We start from the raw sequence: 15,478 nt of genomic DNA, 5'->3' as shown, positions 1-15,478 counted from the left end.
AATGGAAATGAGAATTGCGCGTGGTCAAATTACTATCAGAATATCCCTTACGGATATTAAAGTTTTCCCGAATAAAAATAATATAAGCTTAAAGTTAACACCATTTAATTAATTTACCATTTTCGTATATTTATAATTTATATTTACAATTAATAATGGTCATTGTCTCAGAAACATTCAATTTCTAAAGTCTCAAGTCATGTCTCAGAATTGCAATATGGATGAACTAAATCGAAGGGGTTTCTTCTGCTGAACTGGAAGCTCTCGAGCGATCTGTCGACCATCTTTATCGTCCAACCTCCATAATTTATATATAGTTATCTAACTGCCGAGCGCTGGTTAAATGCTGCCCTGTCATCGCCGTCTTCATCATCGTCATCGTAATCATCGGGGGCAGAAAGCAGCCGAGCTCCCAGACCATCAGTCACTGTCCACGACAGCAGCTCTTTGGAGGAGTCTCTGGCGGAGGAGGAGGCTGGCTAGCTCCGTGAGTAGCTCCAGTAGCAGCTGCAGCTTCCGAAGGCACTTTCCTCCACGCATTTGTAGCCTGTCCATGCTTTTTGCCGGCCAGAGTCCGGATAACCTTTCCATTTTACAACTGTCAACCGCGCAGCGAATGCGATTTGCCAGCGGTTTGTTTTATTTTTTTGCCCCGTTCCCCCTTTGATTTATTTATTTTTCCCATTTTCCCCAGTGTCGTAATTACGCGCAAAGTTGTGTGCCTGCATTTGAAATTGTACGCAATTTTCCCAAAAGTGTCAACGCATGTCGGGCTCTAAAGTTTTGAGAAATGTTAATTTGTGTTCGTTGCTAATGTTGCATTCGCTTTTTATCCTATTTTTTCCATTTTTCCTATAACCACTGCAGCTGCTGTTGAGTTTTGTTTGTTGTTCATGGGTAATTCGAATCGAACGCGTCTGGCATTACATGACACTCATTATTGCACATTAAGTTGGACGGATGGTGGAAAGTGGTGGTCCTATGACACAGCACAAAAGCGGGTCTGTCTGGTCTGGCCGGACAAAAGAAAGCATAGTTGCTTACCTTAATTGATATAATAAGTATATCTGCCACTCGCACGGAAGCTCGGCATTAAGCCTTTGGCTGGGTCATCTTCAATTAATCAAGCCATCTTCGGGGAGAAACTTGCTTTGTTTGGTTCAACGAACTAACAGGGGCTTTCTTGGGTATTTAACCTTTAAGGTTTAAATGTGAGATTTAAATTGTTTATGAAGGGATAAAAATAGAGACCGACAACAATCAAAATCAAATGTGTTCAATATAAAAAATCTGCGTCTTAGTGTTATGAGCAGAAAAGTTATTGAAATCAAGAGAGACTTAATCTTCGAGGCAGGGCGATCAATTCTGCTCGCTTGAGATAAAGAGAAGAGCTCCGGGCACAGTTTTTTTTGAGTGTAGTAGCACCTGAGCACCGAGAATTAATACGCAGATAGTATTCACTTCTTTGCCATGAACAGATTCGAGGAACTCCTTTCAAGCCAGGGCAAGCCTTTCCCTATTTGCTGACCCGGAATGTCCGACAAGCGGCGAATGCACACAATAGAAAAGCGCTTGCATTTCCATGCGATATCACATAGCCACATATATAGTTGGAGTATAGGGTTTCTCGTATTCCGCTGGGCAACCGCATAAAGGAAACTTAACCCCTGGCCCTCCTGGCGAGTTTTCCTGCACTTGAGTGCGGGATTTGTGCAGTTGATTCTATTTTATTTATACACTTTGACTTTGATTCCATTTTAAACTGAAACTTCGCCGTAACTTTAGACGGGGCAATCAATAATTTCAGAAATGCTGCCATTGGCTGGGACAGAAAATAAAATGCAGAACGGCGGCAGCAATATGGAAAAACTTTCAACTGCAAGTGGCAGCCTGCTCAAGACAAAGTTTCAAGCGCAATTTTCATATAATTTTCATGAAAACAAATACCCGGTTCACCGGGAGCACGACCTCAGGTCGGGTTTATATTTTATTGAAAATGAAAATATCAATTTGCTTTCAAGGTACATATAATGACATTTTACAAAGAGGTTTTATAGCTCACAGTCTCATTGATGCATTGCAATGCTGAAAGGGACATTCATTCCATTTCATACTGTTTAGAAGGGAAATTATAAATATTGGTTTATTTAATCCTATTCCTAAATAATTTGGAGCTTTAAAGGAATATGTATTCCACCCAGTGCCTCAGAAATCTATTCGACTACCAACTGAGACAGAAGAAAACATAGAAAAGACGAAAGAGGTGCAACATATGAAAGGAAAAAACTATGGCTTTGGTAAGGAGAAAATGCATTTATAAAGTGGGTAAGCAGATATTCCGAGGAAACCCTGGGTATTGGAAAAACTAAGCACCTCTTAAATCAGAAAAAGGTCCCCGGCGATGCTTAAATTTTGTGCGCTTTCTGTGCTAACGTTATGCTTCTGTGCCTGTTTCTGGTTCAAGACACTGGATGAATTTTAATTAAATTGTGTTTATAAATAATGGCCTTTGGCCCGGGCCCACCACCAAATTGAGTTACATAATTATGCGTGGACTGGCTGTGGCGTCGGCCTAAACCAAAAACAAAGACCAGAGTGGGGCGGAAAAAGGCGACCGAGGCAATCAGTCAAACGCAAAACAGCGATACAAACATGAGGATTTGGGGGAGGGCTGAGCCGGGGGAGCTGGGTGGGAGCAGCATTTCATCGATATCAAAGTCTCGATGCTTGCACACTTAATCGAATTTAGCGACAATTTTACCGAGTTTCCATTAGCCGGTTGTAATGGATGATTTTCCAATTACCGGCCGCCCTGCCACTGTGCCTCGCCTCCCTCGCCAGTGTTTTAGGCCCACACTGCGTATGGGTAATGGCAGTGGGAACAGCAAATGCGATGCCAATCGCACGCACATTCGTCATCCACACACAACGCACCCGTCCACCTTTCACTCCGCAAAATGCAAATCGACGGGGGCAATGCCGGGCTTTTTGTTTCCTTGTGGCTTTTGCCAAATTGCTCGCTTTCTTTGTTGCCCCCAGTCGATGTTATGTTGATGCCGCTTTCGATGTCGCCTCATCGAGCCCAACAGCCACATTTTGGCATTTCCCGATGGCAAATAAAATTGATACACTTTCATTTGTGGTCGCGTGTGTGGGTTGCGGCTTCGAGTGCACACTGAAAAAGTTTGAAAGAAATTCGACATCTGTATGGCATTCTATTTCAGTTTTTAAAAGACCTTAGGGTCGATTTCTCAATGTCAGGTTAGCTCTTTCTTTTTGAGCTAACATTCATTAGCTTAATACCAAGTTGGTCTTCATTTGTCTGAACTTGCTTGGCTAAAATCATGTTGCAGTCATATTTGACAACAAAAAGGTAGTGTAATGACTCACGTTATCTTTTTCTAACAGAACACTAAACGGAACCTTAACATGACTTTGGAAAATCGACCTTTAATAGAGCATTAGGAATTACAATTCCTTTAACATCTCACAAACTATTTTATGAATGTGTTTGATTAGCCTTGTCATCGGCTTTACATTTAGTATTTAAGTTTTATATGATACAAATTATTAAAAATAGTTTTTCTTGCAAAAAGTATACTTAATTTGCCCAAAGTTAAGTTCATGGTAACTTTCTCTAACAGAAAATAACCTGAAAACTAAACATGATATTGAGAAAACGGCCTAAAATTGTTATCAGCATTGATTAGTTCAAAGGTACTAAGAACAAAGAATCCTTTAAAATTATTTAAAAGCTTTATATCTCTCGCACACAAGTAATTTTCAATAATACTGCTCTAAATTCCAATAGAATTAGTTTAAATACCCCGAACCAAATCATGTGTGAATGCTATATTTTTCCATGTGGATGTGGTGGGCCGACTGCTGCCTTTGACATTTCCATCACAATCAATTTTTAATGCCCAGCATTCAGCTGCCCGAGATCACGAACCCGAGCACGTTCCTCGAGCCCCTGCCCCAAGACCGTGCCACATGCCACACGGCCACATGGGGCACGGTGCGGAAACATGATTTGCCTGTTGCACCGAGTGGCCTTTGGCATCGGAGCGGAGGAATCACATGCTCCGGTATCTGAGGGTTCCGAGAAGCCTTTGACACAAGCGGGTCAGGTCGCTTCCGATGGGTTTTGCCGGGCTGTGGGCCGAACTGTTGCCAGATTGAAAATCGAAAATTGGCCTCAACAGGTGCAGCTCTCCGAGCTCAATTATGGCTGACAGGGGCTCAGATAATTCACTGCTCGGCTGTGCGGCTGTGTGGACTGACATCGCGTTTAATTAAATGCCACTCGATTGAAAATGTAGAACTGACGTTGTATCTACTGGCCAGCCAGCAGGCTCAGAGCCCATAACTCACATGGCAAAAGGTTAAATCAAACGAACCCTCTGAAAACGATTGTGTTTCTTGATTGCCCATCCAGCTTATGAAAGAGTAAAATTCATTTGTGTCAAAGTCTCCGGTCAAATTAATTTTCTAGTTAAATATTAAAAATCAATTCAGCTGCAGGCGGCATTTCCACAAAGGTTTTCGTAGATATGCTGGCCGTAAAAATATGTCAAAACAAAATGTCATAGATTTTCCGACCATCGATTGGCTGCACATAACTTTCCACTTAAATGCAGCTGTTGATTGACACACGGCTGAAATTGAATTAAGTTGGTTGTCATAAATTTTATAGCCAGCCGAAGTGGAGACATGAGCCAAAAACAAAAAATTCGCATTGTGCGCCGCATGTGCGGAATTAACAGCCAACTACTCCAGCGATATATTTGTGCATGTTGAGATATATGTTCACATAAATACCGAAATAAAAATCGGGTACACCGCCCACCAAAAGCCAAGCCAAAACCACTGAGCCACCGATGGAGTTGGCCAGACTTAGAGCTTGGCCAAGATTAAAATATAAAAACACGTGCAAAGGTCTGGGGCTTCGCCTGAACTAACAACACAAATTGAAATTTACGAGTGAGCTTTTATTCGAATTTTTAGGGCAAAACAAATAAATTTCCAAGTGTGCACTTTATTGTGGAAGTACCTAAGCACTTTTCGGCTAAGTGATGTTTGGCTTAATTATGTAGTAACGATGGGGAAAAGTTGAACTTAGTTTATTGGGTTTATTCTAAGTTGTTGTGAAATATGAAATTTGTTTTCCTTTAAATAAACGAGTTTTAAAACAATATTGACATTATTGGCTAAGTGATGTTAGCTTTATTATGTAGTAATGGCAGAAATAAGATAAACTATAGTTTTTAAGTAAAGTTTGGAACTTATTTTCCATGCCAAAACAATATTGATAATTAGGAAGTACTTTAAAACTTTTCAGTTAAATTATAGAGTAAGGGTTTGGAAAATGTGAACTGTAGTTCATAAAGTTTTCTCTAAGATTGGGAATTAATTTTCCTTTACCATCCTGGTATTTTAAGCAAAATTTGCTTGGGACAAGTTGGACTAGTTATTATTCTTTAAGTTGCTGTGATAAATTATTTTATATTTATTCCATATTTTCGCCTCAGTAAATGGCCTAGTTGTTTCCGGATTGTAATCCAATTCATAAAGAAAGCACTCGGACATTACCAAACCTTCAGCTTGAATTTCTGGCCCACTAATTTGATGCCAAGCGTGAAAATGCAAATCCATTTTCCCTCGGGCCCTGCGAGAGCGGGTCATAAATCGTCTGCACATTACATAATTAAACGGAATTGTTGGCTAGTTAGCGTGTACGTTGCCTTCAATTACTTAAAATTCTGAATGGCCGGCAATGAATTGAACATTGTCACGCTTGCCCAGAGGAAATGGTCCATGGACGCGGCGAAGTGGGGCGGGGCGCGAAGTTGGCCGAAACGGAAGACGTCGAGTAACGTCGAATTACGACGAGTTCGAGTACGCGTTACGCCAGGCAACGGCACTTGGTTGGCCAAATTTGTGAGCCGGCAAGCGGGCTTTTGGCCATAAGTCAACAACCTTTTTGGCAGGCGGCCAATTTACGCACGTACAATTTGTCGTCGGCGGCACGTAGTTCTCGACGCCAAAGTCGACTCGACTTTATTTACGGTTAGCCGTTGACTCCGTCTGCAGCTGAAGTGGGTTCCAGTGGGAGCGGAATGGGCCCGGTGGGTGGGAGGTGGTGGTGGTAATGGGACACACTGGGCTGCAAAGGTCACACGGCGTGACGGAGTTTGTCCAGGGACTGATGTTGCGAAAGATAGACAACTTGAGAAGGTTAATTCGCACTTACAACCCAAATATGTGGATTTATTTGGATTGCTCGGATGACTCACCTAAAAACTGTTCCCGTAAAAAGTATCTTTACCTAAAAATTTTACGACAGTTATTGGATGAAACTCTAAGAGCACTTAAAGTTGTTAGAGGAACAGGAAAGAAAGTTTGCATAAAGTAATATGTGTTCAATACGAGTTTTATAATTTTACAAGAAAATAAATATATTTATTTTCTCCAAATAAGTTCTAGAACACCGTTTCCTCTTTCAAGAAACAAAAATAAGAAGTATTACAATAGCAACCATTAAAACTAAAGTGATTACTAAGAGTAGTTTTACTAATTCACATAAGTAAGTACAATCTATACATCCTGTTATTTCTAAATAAAAGCTGTACCTCTTCAAAAAGAAACATTAAACATTAACAAAACACATTAGAAAATAATACTCAGCATCACCCTTTTCTGCTCAGCTTAAACTTGGATTCGCAACAAAAAGCATTTTAGCTCGACTTTAGGTGAAAAGCAGAGAGTGTAAAATCAACTATCTTGGCGGCTTTTTACGGTCGTTTTTTCTGTTTTATTTTCTCAACATCCCAGCAGTCAGTCAAGCGTTTCCAGCCGGCCAGTTCGGGCATTTCTTTGCCCTGCCCCACCCAGCATCGTTACTCTTTTTATTTATATTTACTTTTTGTGCAGACGCCAGCCATAAATTTATAATTTTGTACGGGGAGAAGCAAATTTTTCGAGGCTCTCGTCCGGAAAATGCGCCCGGGTCGCAGTCGCAGCTTCATTTGACTAAGTGTTTAGCAATTTTGTTTCGTTTTCGCATTTCCCATTTCCCTCTCCCTTTTCTGGGCACCATAATTTTGGCCTCCCCCTTTTTTAGAAAGAAAACCCAAGTTTTGGGGCATTCCTTTTAATGTTTTCATAACTTTCGGCGCGTCTGTCAATAAGTCGAATTCCAGGAAACAAACTCGAAACTTAAGTCAGGTTACGTGACTCCCATGCCAATGGCTCTCCACATCCTTTCAATGGCTCCGATTTGAATATTAACACATCGAGTGGGTTGTATGAAACGTTCTCCTTCTCCACTGACCCCAAGCTGGCCAAAGTCCAGCTATATTTCAATGTTTGCTGCCCGGCTACAAAGCTGAATGTTGTCCCAGTTCTATTTGCTCTCGCTCCACGCACCGAGTCAGTTACCTGCTATTGATTTTGCTTAGTTTACATATGGGACTTATCAAATATTAATCACGAAATATGGCCAACAATGCAGGCTCTCGCTTTTCCAGCTTTCCTGTTGTTGTTTTCGCACATGCGCCAAAAAGGGAAAAAATAAAAACATCGAGAAAAAGTCAACACCCCAAGCAACAGAGGCGGAGGACATAAATGAAAATATTGAAATTCGTTGAACACGCGGCTGTCATAGAGCATTATCCGGCATTCAGGACATGCGACATGCATGGCATTTTTTATATACCTTAGCATAGTATAGACGGTGCTCCTAGAGCGGGATCTGGCACCAGTGGACACGCGGACACACGTATTATATATATTTAATCTCCAGAGCGCGATTCGGCCATGTGCGGCTGTTTCATTAGATTGCCAGCGCATTCTCCATGCCGGTCACATATGGGCCATTTCGCTTTTCGGGGACGGTTCCTATCCTGTCCGAGCCTCCATGATTGATGGCTGCATTTCATTAGGATAATGAGCGGCGACAATGGACACTAAAATTGTGCGACAGCGGATTGTAAAAATATCAGTTACAAGCACGATTTGGGTCACCTTTGATTGAGATTGACCAAAAGTATCGGGTTTCCGTGGGACGGTCCCTCATTTAAGCCAGAGAGGGTCTTAAAAAGGTTCGTAAATGTTGTAATACAAGTTATAAAGGTCGGTGTGCCAAATTCTTAGTCATTTTTAGGAGAGGATATCTTACTATTTCTATATTTTGAAGTATATTGTATTTTTTACCGCTTCTTACTGTTTCTTTATTTTCAAGATTAATTCTTAAGGGTATTGTGAACTTTAACAATTACTCAATTAAAAAAAACAAGCCAAGATTTATTTATAATTAAAAGCGATAACTATTACTTTATTTTCAAGTACCTTCCGGACCTTAAAAGATTTGTTTATCTCTGTAGTATATATTTGAACGCCATATAGGGATGATATAGCCATAATTTTAAGGTGAAATAACTTTTTTAGAAGGGAGAAGTTCCAAACTGTTTCCATATTTTCAAGTACCTTGTAGACCATTGGGGCTTTTATTACCCTCAATAATTTTGCAGTGCTTAAAACGACGCCATCTAGGGATCATTCAATCATAATTTGAAGCTAAATTATGCGCTTGACCCGGCCAATGAGGACAACGGCAAAGGTCCGGCCAATTAGGCACCCCAAATGTCAATTAAAAAAGCATTTCCCCCCTTTTTCGCCGTTTTCGCGAGAAGGGCGCGCTGGCTGGAAAGCCAAGGCAAATAAACAAACAAGCGGCCAAAACGGACGGCAGACAATGGTCAACAGTGGGCGGGGGCCAAGAATAACAGCAAACAGTGGGCACAAAGGCGGCAAAGGCAGCAATCATGGCGACGATGACAACCCTGACAGGCGATGCGTCGATTAACTGTTATTTAGCCGGTGCTTAAAATGGCAGCCGTGCGATTTCCGGTGCGCCATTGCTCCCCCCGGAAATGCCCGCTCCTTGTTTTCGCTGCCCAACGTTGGGGGGCAGGAAAGTAAATGAAAGTACAAATTGACGATTTGTTTGATTTGGCACTGGAGCAAATCTCGGAAAACAGCAAAAAAGCAGGCAACTGGCAGCCGACAGCTAAGAGCGGACGAGGCAAAGGCCCCAAAAGACTTTTGGCTATAATTTAACGCACGAATGGCTCAGTTAAGCGCTGTAAAAAGAGGAGAGCCAACAGCTAACTGCTGCGAAAACAACTCGAACATCGCTTTCTGTTGGGGCAAGGAACAAGACCCTCCTAAGCCCTTAACGCACAACTTTTTCATTCTCTTCCGTCTCGGGGCTTTTTCAATTTCATTTGGCCATCCGCAGACTTGTTCTGGCTCCGTTTATTAAGTAATAAATGTTTGGCAATTCCAGTGGCATTACCAAAGTGGATTTCCCAGCGAAAACGGGGCCATAAATCGTACAGGTTTTCCTCTTCGCTCTTCCTGCTGATCGATAAAGAAGAAAAGTGGCACAGTTTCTAGTTTGCTTTTGGAAAACGTCACAGAGTTGTGACAAATCGCCGCCCAGCGGGCAAGAAAGCAAATCCGAAGCCCAGCTCTTTTTCATATTGGCCGTCTGTTTGTGTACTCTCTGTATTCTGTATCGCCTACGTGGCCGTGAGCTATTTTTTGCGGGAAATGGCAGATGGTTTTATCTTAGAGCTCGCGGTTTTATTGTCTTTTTGTGTGGCAAACGGCAACGGCGTGCGAAATGCGCGGCAATCAAAATATGTAATGGCACAAAATTTATGGGGCATCCAAGTCTCGTTGTTCCTCCGTCAGCGCTCTTTAAGCGCTTTATTTAGTGAATTATGCAGAAATTGAGGGGAACGCCGAGTCCTGTGGCGACTTCATTATGCATGTTGACATTAACTTTAACTGCGATTGGCAGTCGCTGCACACCGGGCGTATGCGTAATGCAGCTCATGAATATTGCGCATACGACTTGAGGTCAGGCATTTGCAGAAGTTAAGAAGATAATATACTATTTAAGCTTCAACCTTATAAAAAATAAAAGTTCTCAAACTAATTTGTTATCTAAAATATTTATTTATTATGCCAACAGCACCCGATAAGTTTATCGCCAATTTACACCAGGAAACTATGATTAGTTCCTTATTAGCTTAATTACCAGCAAAAGGGTTGCCGGGCTTCCTTGCCTGTGGCCTGTGGTCCTGGCCACTATCATTCATCTGCAGATGGCCACTTAAGCCCGGCTGAGGACATCGCCTTACGGGCCATAAGCTAATGTAAACCCCGGGGGGCCGGGGCGGCCGACCGCTGAAAAGGGAAAGGACCATTAATTTCCAGACATGCCCAACGCAGAAATAAAGTTCTGCATGTGCCCCATTGTCTGTCCCCAGTTTTTGATGTCAATGTACTCGGTTGACACCTCATCCTTCTGCTCGGGAGTTCCAGATCTCCGCCCCCGACCGATATGTAATTATGCAAATGCTGGATCCCAGCTGAGGGCCCAGGGAACCCATGTCTTGGTCCCTTGCCCGGTTATCAGTGTCAAATCGAAGTTTAACAACTGGAAAGGGCCAGCCGTTGGGGGCCCACCAAAACCTGAATACTCTGCAAAAGTGTCCCTTTTTAACAGGATTTTAAGTATAGGAATTTACCTTTTAAACTGGTTTTACAACTTTTTAAAAATTCACCATATTTAAACTTGTGTTTACGGGAAAATAAAATATTTCAGTTCCAACCCTTTCGGTGTTGCGAACGTATCTTGCAAACTCTTGGCCGCACTGAGCTCTTACCCGTGCCCAGTTTATTTAGGTTTATAGTCCCTGCCCATTAAGCATACGACACGTGTGCGTCGAGTGCTTTAAATTCAACAACATTCGCATTTAATTTGATTTGCCCAGCGAAATTGTGTTTAAGCGCTTCTTGTGTCAGGAACAAAAAGTCAACCGACAAAGAGGATAATTTACAAACTGCATAAGTGCCAAAGTAAAGCACGAAGGTATATGCAAATACTTGTTTTTGTGGATGGTTGCGTGTTCCGGACGACCAGCGCGTTTTAGTCCTCCCATTTAAAATTAATTAAAACTAATAACATTTTTAAGCACTTACTTCCACACACATGCACACGGAGCGGCGGGTGACGCCACTTTGTCGTGCATTGCATAATTAAAAGGCGCACAAATGGCAGGCCATTTCCGGTGCTCGACCGTTCGCATCCGCTCTAATCTGAAGCACCTGCGATACATTTAAAAAGCCACGCCCCCGACTGCCTCAAGTTTGGTTCTTTATTTTATTTTATTTTACTTTACTTTTGCCCCTCGCAACGCTGTCAAAAAGTTTTAATTTGAAACGGAAACGCGAGACCCACGGCCGGCTGGCCATTGCCTTAGCTACTGGCCATTGTCCTTGGCCCAGCCTCCGAAATGGAGGACGCTGGTCCGACGTCCAGCTTCCAGCAGTCCACTCCAGACGCCCCGACAAATCATATTTAGCCTGGTAATTATTTATATTCGCATTCTCTGGCACATCAGCGCCACTGCTGGGCGTCATTAAAATCGTAAATCTAATGTACAAGCCGGTGCTGCCAACGACCGACGTTGGTAGTGCGCCGTTGACTGTGGTCGGGAGCGATTTGAGTTATGGCATGTTTCAGTGAAAAATCCTGCGGGGGGAAACCGAGCAAGGCGGCGGAAGGGGAATTATTTCTCTAGTGGATTTATCACCAGCAGGGAAGCTGGAAGTACCTGGCCAACTTAAATTTGCTTACTAAATACCAAGGGGTGGTGACAGCTTTTAAGGCTTCAAGTGTCCTCGAAACGTCCTCCAAAAGTTAAAATGCCAGCTATAAATTCGGTGAAATTTATTATATATTTTAGTAAAAATGCAGTAAGAGCAAGTATCTAAACAACTCAAAAAAAAAGATTTGATTTATTCATGTTTTCTCTTTATTTTCTTTTTAAAGTGTTCTTTAGTCAGTGCAAAGCTCAATGTTTCTCTTATATAATGTAACAAAATGCTATTAAAATCGATTTATGTATTTTGGTTTGAGTGCTAAACTAAGTAGTCTAAAATATTATAGTCATATAATATAAAAATCAACACAAGAATATTTCCCATATAAATTCAGGGAATTTCTAGGAACTCTAGAAAAAATCAATTGAAAATAACAATTCCACTTAAAAATAGTACATTTTGAAGGCAAATTTTTACTACTTAAAAATATAGTTTTTGGAAATTCATATTTAAAAAAAAATTGGCTGGAAGAAACTAATAAAACACACCGAGCGTAAGCTTTTAAGCCATCGATTTTCGTCCTTGTTTGGTGCAAATATTAAATCAGACCTTTGTTTGCCAAATAAATTCCTTGGCATTTGAAGTCAGACCGAGGCGCAGACCAATTGCATTAGCTGTAAGCTCTGAAAAGCAGCGAATTATTTGCCTGTTGTCTGCTGCCCCATGGCAACATCAAAGCAGGACTCCGAAAATGTTATCTCTCCTTTGATATCTAATAAGCCATCGCTTTTGCGGTGTTTGTGCCGTTTCTGCCGTTGGTGCAGGTGTTCGATCCGACCCCGACCCAAAAGGTCACACGCCCGTCTCCGTCCAACCAGACAAAGTGACCCAAAACGAGGTGCCCACCCCTGGGAACCTGGAACAAGGACGCAGCTGATTTACATCAGTTTAATTAGTTGCTTATTTGCATAAGCCCGCAGAGCAGAGAATTCGGTTCGGCACGGGACATTCGGAAACATGCGTAACGCTATTTGTTTAGGCCGTGTTAGGTTTTTAATCATATCCCAACCAAAAACTGTTCCGACCCACACAAAGGCTGCTAATCCCGGGTCTTTGCGCCGCTTTCATGGTCACTGTGAATTTATGGCCATTAGAGTTAGCACTTTTTGGCAGCCCATTGTGACTCTTCCTGCTCCTGCTCCTGCTCGAGCTCCCTCTGCCCCTGCTGTGGCTCCCGCCCTAATGGCTTATTATGATTATTAATTCATAACGCAGCCGTGCTGGTCGTGTAGCTACAACTATTACTACACCAGCACTTGGGCACTTGAACATGCGACGGTGACGGCGAACACTTCCATTGCCACATCTCCACTCACATCCATGGCGCACACTCGATGTATATGCGATCCTGACATGCCAACAGATGGCACATTAAACATGAGCACGACTACACGGCGAAAAAAGTCACTTACTCTTGGGAACAATATTGCAAATAAATAAAATTTTAAAAAGGGTTCATATGTTAAAATAATTTATATTTTGCACCATCATTTTCGAGGAGAATGGGTTAAACTTTCCAATTTTAAATTGTATAAATAGAAGAAAAAATGGAATGGCGAGTTTTTAGACCATGGTGTGAAAAACTCTACAATAAACTGAGAACAAAAAAGATTTTAAAATATTTCGTTAGATTCATTTTATTATTAGAACCTGATAAGGGTTTCACATCACTCTGTCACATGCTAAACATCGATTTTTGATACAAATTGGAATTTAAATATTTTGTAAAGCAGCAACTTTTTGTTTCGAGTGTTATGAAATGGGTTTGGAAGCCGAAAACCAACGTGCCTTTGCTGTTTGTCGGTGGGAGCAGACTATGCGTTAACCAGGCCAATAAAACATGTCCCTGGCTGTGGGGCTGTGGTCCGTGGTTAGTTCGCCATTCTAGTGCTCCTTTGGCTGTGCCGGGGCTCCTGGGAGTATGCAACAGTTTTGGCTTGCCCTCGGTTTTGGGTTTCGTTTCCGCTTCCTACTGTTTCCTGTTTTGATGGCCGCTTCACTAGGCTCTGCGGCTGCCGTTTGTCGTTGGCTGATTTTGTGGCGCTAATAAAGCGCACACGCACTCCTACACTGATGCTTGGATGCAGATAAAATTATAATTAAAAATTGTTGTTAGTGCGGCTGCTGGCAACATAATTTACACAGAAACCAAAGTCCTGTTTGGATTTGTATGTGCTCTGCGTGACTCCTTTAACGGCCCATCACATCATCGCCATTGCCTACAAGGCAGGTCACAAAAATATAACTTGTACTATTCATTTTATTCGAAGGTGATTTATTAAAGGAACTATGTAACAACCTATCGCCTTCAAAAGCTTTTTCCGCTTTCTAGGCGGTCTTTCGTTTAATTTAACTAACATATAAATTTTATTAAGCGGGAAACATTAAAGATGTATATGAATTCTGTGATGGGGTCTTTCTTGTCATTCTTTTTACCGCTGCTGTAGGCACCCATGTGTTTGTTTTATGTGTCACCAGCTCTGGGGCATGTTTTATGGCTCTTGCCTGCCAGCTGCACGTTAATATTAACCAACCGGCTTAAGAAAGAGCCGTACCCGAAAATCCCGAGAGAACGGATTTCCCTGCTATGGAGCAACCTCAAACTTAATTTGCCAACCGGGCATCGACTTACGTTTGATTGCCGATTTAATTGGATTGCCAACTTTCACATACATGTGCGTCATTTGCATAATTTGGTTTCCACGACAGGGACATTTAATTAGGCAGCATTGTCCAGCTCGAAATTAATCAAATAAGTGGCGATGGGGTCAAACGTGTGACCTTGAAACTACTATTAAGCAAGTGTAAAACCAGCATTCGGATTTATTTTACAGAATAAGTTTTAAAGTTTATTGGGAGTAAGGGAAAAAGGATACATTTATTCAACAATTTCGAACGCTTATCTTCCCACGGCTAAGAAAACATGAAATCCATATGTTAAACAACCAACAAGTTATCTGCATTCATATTTTTAATTTGCTTCGAGCCTAAATTTTGTGCACATCCTGCTGCGACAAATTCAAATTGATTTATTGTCTCATGGCTTATCACTTAAATTCACTTACGAATGTGTTGCGCACGTGAAAAATGTTGCCTTAACCAATCAATCTAACCTAAATTAACCAAAATTCAATTCGAAAATCGATTAAATTGCTACTAAATCAACTAATGACAACTTTTTGTGTGCTCTTTTTATTCTTTGTCTCTTTCCATTCAATTACACATACATCACGCACTCACACACACTCACACCAAAAAATACCCAACAAACACGCTTGCCGCTTTCTCTATCTCTCTTCCTCTACCTCCCTGTACCTCTTTCAACTGTCGCAAAATGTCATGTGAACTTTTGTATCGTGTTTTCGTTCCTCAACAACAATCTAACTAAAATGTCAATGCTTCTGTCGTGTAATCATGTTACCAATCCGAAACCATGACCTCCCAAACCGAACCACTACAAAAACCAATACAACCCCTGCAATTTGAACATCTACAACAACAATGTCAAAAACCACAATGTATCACGCAACTACGGAACCTGTAAAAAACCTATTAAAATCACCCTGATAAAACTGCATCGCCCACAACAACTCTATTTCAATTTCAATAACCCTAATTAATTTTAACAACAATCCCATATTAATTTCAACAATCACGAAACGAAAACCACTGCAATCATTGTGATTACAACCAACTCCAATATCCCAAAACACAATAATTGCAACAATTTCAACAACAA

The sequence above is a fragment of the Drosophila biarmipes genome, chromosome 3R (genome assembly GCF_025231255.1).
Source record: "Drosophila biarmipes strain raj3 chromosome 3R, RU_DBia_V1.1, whole genome shotgun sequence".
Taxonomy (NCBI): Eukaryota; Metazoa; Arthropoda; class Insecta; order Diptera; family Drosophilidae; genus Drosophila; species Drosophila biarmipes.
This window is presented reverse-complemented; position numbering follows the sequence as displayed.